The sequence below is a fragment of the Calonectris borealis genome, unplaced genomic scaffold (genome assembly GCF_964195595.1).
Source record: "Calonectris borealis unplaced genomic scaffold, bCalBor7.hap1.2 HAP1_SCAFFOLD_117, whole genome shotgun sequence".
Lineage (NCBI taxonomy): Eukaryota > Metazoa > Chordata > Aves > Procellariiformes > Procellariidae > Calonectris > Calonectris borealis.
In genome coordinates this window covers 132,501-137,500 of record NW_027441505.1, presented here as the reverse complement: position 1 = coordinate 137,500, position 5,000 = coordinate 132,501, and positions in this window count along the sequence as shown.

The following is a 5,000-nucleotide window of genomic DNA, read 5'->3' as shown; positions in this document are numbered from 1 at the left end:
GTCTCCGGCGCCCGGGGGTAGACCTGGCCTCCCCCGCCGCGGGGGGTAGACCTGGCCTCCCCCGCTCGGGGGTAGACCTGGCCTCCCCCGCCGCGGGGGTAGACCTGGCCTCCCACGCCGCAGGCGGCGGCAGTCTCCGGCGCCCGGGGGTAGACCTGGCCTCCCCCGCCCGGTGTTGGGGTGCCGTCCCCCGTCCCCCCGCGTTTATTCTTTTTTTTTTTTTTAACTTTTATTTATGTATGTATGTAGGTACGTACGTACGTACGTATGTATGTAATCATCGATTGGTACCTCGGGCGCAAATTGTTAATTCAAAAGGTGATAAGCGACCCTTCACATTTTCATTTAATTTACAACTAACTCTTGCACGTACTCTTGCCAAATTTATCTATTACAGCCGTCTTTATTAAAGAATTAACAGTAATTACTAACAGGTACTCATCGGCCCCACCTTCCCTCTCTCTCCCTTTCCCGTCCGTCACCTCTTGGCGTGCCCGAAAGAGAGGAATGCAGATTTGGTAAAGAAATCCGATCCTTCGTTATTGATGTGTCCATAGCCATGTTTATGTTTTGGGATCTCTTCAATGAACCCAATGGTTTATTTCATTGGTTCGATAAATTAAGTCTTCCTTAATTTTTAACGTCGATTCATTTCCTTCATTTCCGCACGAAGGAATTCATTCATCGTCGTCGAATACCTCGGTCCTAAGCGAGGGATAGAAACGTCGGTCACCGAATCGCTAGTCACTTGACCTTGACCTTAATTTACCCGGGGTCAGTTCTTGGTGCGCAGGGGATTGAGGAGTATTTGTACACGCGTCTTAACAAAGCAGGTCGAGCGTTATCGAGATTCTCCAATCGGCCCCGTTTTATTTTTCCGGGGGTATCGTCCACCTAGCCGTGCTAAAAGAAAATTAATTTTACCAGAATTTGATTGATTTCTTTTTCCCTACGGAAACCGATACGGACAATAACTCTTGTGTGACGCAGTGCTCGCTCTCCTGCATTAAAAGCCCTTTAAATCCCAGAAACGGGCGGGGGGTGGGGGAATTACGCCCACACGCACGCACACGCACGCATGCCCCCACTCCCCATCGCCCACCGCGGGCAGGAAGACGGGGACAGGGTGGCCCTTGTATCAGACCCGCTTAAATCTCGAATCACCCCCCCGGTTCCCCACCTCCCCACACACCCCCCGGACGGGAGACGGCGGCAGCCCGGTCCAGCCGGACCCGGAGCACGGAGGGGCCGTCAGGTCTACCCGGCTCCGGGGCCGCCGGCGGCCGTCAGGTCTACCCGGCTCCGGGGCCGGCGGCGGCCGTCAGGTCTACCCGGCTCCGGGGCCGGCGGCGGCCGTCAGGTCTACGCGGCTCCGGGGCCGGCGGCGGCCGTCAGGTCTACCCGGCTCCGGGGCCGGCGGCGGCCGTCAGGTCTACCCGGCTCCGGGGCCGGCGGCGGCCGTCAGGTCTACCCGGCTCCGGGGCCGGCGGCGGCCGTCAGGTCTACCCGGCTCCGGGGCCGGCGGCGGCCGTCAGGTCTACCCGGCTCCGGGGCCGCCGGCGGCCGTCAGGTCTACCCGGCTCCGGGGCCGCCGGCGGCCGTCAGGTCTACCCGGCTCCGGGGCCGCCGGCGGCCGTCAGGTCTACCCGGCTCCGGGCCAGGCGGCGGCCGTCAGGTCTACCCGGCTCCGGGCCAGGCGGCGGCCGTCAGGTCTACCCGGCTCCGGGGCCGCCGGCGGCCGTCAGGTCTACCCGGCTCCGGGGCCGGCGGCGGCCGTCAGGTCTACCCGGCTCCGGGGCCGGCGGCGGCCGTCAGGTCTACCCGGCTCCGGGGCCGGCGGCGGCCGTCAGGTCTACCCGGCTCCGGGGCCGGCGGCGGCCGTCAGGTCTACCCGGCTCCGGGGCCGGCGGCGGCCGTCAGGTCTACCCGGCTCCGGGGCCGCCGGCGGCCGTCAGGTCTACCCGGCTCCGGGGCCGCCGGCGGCCGTCAGGTCTACCCGGCTCCGGGGCCGCCGGCGGCCGTCAGGTCTACCCGGCTCCGGGGCCGCCGGCGGCCGTCAGGTCTACCCGGCTCCGGGGCCGCCGGCGGCCGTCAGGTCTACCCGGCTCCGGGGCCGCCGGCGGCCGTCAGGTCTACCCGGCTCCGGGGCCGGCGGCGGCCGTCAGGTCTACCCGGCTCCGGGGCCGCCGGCGGCCGTCAGGTCTACCCGGCTCCGGGGCCGGCGGCGGCCGTCAGGTCTACCCGGCTCCGGGGCCGCCGGCGGCCGTCAGGTCTACCCGGCTCCGGGGCCGGCGGCGGCCGTCAGGTCTACCCGGCTCCGGGGCCGGCGGCGGCCGTCAGGTCTACCCGGCTCCGGGGCCGGCGGCGGCCGTCAGGTCTACCCGGCTCCGGGGCCGGCGGCGGCCGTCAGGTCTACCCGGCTCCGGGGCCGGCGGCGGCCGTCAGGTCTACCCGGCTCCGGGGCCGCCGGCGGCCGTCAGGTCTACCCGGCTCCGGGGCCGGCGGCGGCCGTCAGGTCTACCCGGCTCCGGGGCCGGCGGCGGCCGTCAGGTCTACCCGGCTCCGGGGCCGCCGGCGGCCGTCAGGTCTACCCGGCTCCGGGGCCGGCGGCGGCCGTCAGGTCTACCCGGCTCCGGGGCCGCCGGCGGCCGTCAGGTCTACCCGGCTCCGGGGCCGGCGGCGGCCGTCAGGTCTACCCGGCTCCGGGGCCGCCGGCGGCCGTCAGGTCTACCCGGCTCCGGGGCCGCCGGCGGCCGTCAGGTCTACCCGGCTCCGGGGCCGCCGGCGGCCGTCAGGTCTACCCGGCTCCGGGCCAGGCGGCGGCCGTCAGGTCTACCCGGCTCCGGGGCCGGCGGCGGCCGTCAGGTCTACCCGGCTCCGGGGCCGGCGGCGGCCGTCAGGTCTACCCGGCTCCGGGCCCGGCGGCGGCCGTCAGGTCTACCCGGCTCCGGGCCCGGCGGCGGCCGTCATGTCTACCCGGCTCCGGGCTCGGCGGCGGCCGTCAGGTCTACCCCTTTTCGGAGCCCGTGGGGCCGCCTGCGGTACCCGGCGACCGCGGGTTGTTGGTTGCGTAGCGTCCGGCGATAAGGGCGGCCAAGTCTACCCGGCTCCGGCGGGACTTGGTCGCCTTGCCGGGGCCGAGGGGTAGACGTGTTGTCCCCGCTGCTTCGTCGGAGCTGCCGAAGGGGTCGCTGTTTTTCGCTGCCTCCAGTTACGTCATCGTAAAAGTCGGCGTGGTTGGCGCGCCTCCCCGGTGCGCAGAGGCGCCGCTCTTGGAGCTTGCCGGCGGCGGGGACGTGCCGGTCCGTACTATAGGAGCGAGCCGTGACTCGTCTCCAGAGCAGCGCTCGTCAGCGGCTGCAAGGCCCGCGGTTCTGCCAGCAAAGTGGGGTGCTCGGCGGCCGTCGTGGCGGTTCCCTCGGTGGTCCGGCCCAGCTTCCAGTCTCTTCGGTCCGGCCATCTCCCAGCGCTTGCCCGACAAGCCAGCCCAGCGTGTCCGAGGGGTCGGGAGCTGCGGAGAGCCGGAGCCGGCGGCCGGCTCCGGCGGCCGTTGCCGACCGGCACGAGGCATAAGGCCGGATCCCGCAGGGCAGGGCAAAGACTCGAACGCACCCAGCCGGGGCCCAGTGATGGTGAAGGTCACTGCCGGAGGCAGACGGCCGGGGGGCGTCGAGCCTGCCGCGGCTTACTCCCGGCTCCAGAGGGCCCGGTTGGTGGGACGACCGAGGTTGGCGGCACCTCGTCCCTTTGTGCCAGCCTTAAGCTGGAGCCCGCGAAGCGGGCGGAGAGAGCGGCGGCCGGCTCCCGGCCAGCCGAACGCAGACGGCCGGGGGGTGCCGAGCCTGCCGCGGCTTCCCCCCCCCGGCCCCCCGAGGGCCCAACTGACGGCGCAGGCGGGGCGGCGGCGTCCCGTTTTCACCGGTGCGAGCCCTCCGCGGGCAGCTGGTGGTGTCAGGCGGGCCCGGTGACGGGACTGCGGCGTGCAGGCGAGGCGGCGGCGCCTCGTCCTCGTTTCCCCCGGGAGAAGCGGTTCCCCGCGGGGCAGGGCAAAGACCGGCGGCCGGTGGCGGTCGCCGGCACTCGAACGCTGGAAGGCCGGGGGAGCCGAGCCTCCCTCGGCCCCGGGGGGCCCGATGATGGCAAAGGCGGGTGCTGGCACCGTTCCGGGGCAGAGGTGCCCGCGAGTGCCCAGCCCACCAGGGCTGCCGCCGGCTGCCGAGGGCCGTGTGATGGAGACGGGCAAGGTGGCGGCGCCTTGTCCTTTTTCTCCGGCCTTAAGCTGGAGCCCGCGAAGCGGGCAGAAACACCGGCAGCCGAATGCAGACAGCCGGGGGGTCTCGAGTCGGCCGCGGCTTGCCCCGGCCCCCGAGGGCCCGGTGATGGTGCAGGCGGGGCGGCGGCGCCTCGTCCTCTTTTTTGCTGGCGCGAGTCCTGGTAGCAGGAGGGCTCGCTGGGAAGGTCTGCACTCGTACGGGCGAGGTGGCGGCGCCTCGCCCTTCCGAACTTCTCCAGCCCTAAGCTGGAGCCCGCGCAAGCGGGAAGAAAAGGGCGGCCGGTCCCTGCGGCCGGCAGCCGAAGGCAAGTGGCCGCGGGCGTCGAGCCTTGAGCGGCTTTTCCCGGCCCCCGTTACCCGGGGATGGCACGGGTGAGGCGCGGTGCCTCTTAGTCTTCTTCGGCCTTCTCCTCCCCCGGGGTAAGCGGTTCCCCGGGGCGCAGGGCAAAGACCGGTACCGGTGGCCGGCACTCGAACGCTGGAAGACCGGGGGAGTCGAGCCTGCCGCGGCTTTCCCTCGGTCCCGTTGACCTCGCTCAAGGGAATCGATGCGCGGAGCGGGTGGCCGGCGGCACCTCCCGCTCCCCCCCTTCAGTCGACCCAGACCCGCAGGCAGCGCCTGCAGAGGTGTTCCTGGGCGCGTCGGAGACGCTTCACGGCGGGCCGGCTCTGCCGGTGACCAGGCCGCCGTTGCGGCTCTCCGGAGACGCTGCCCCCCTCGCTCGCA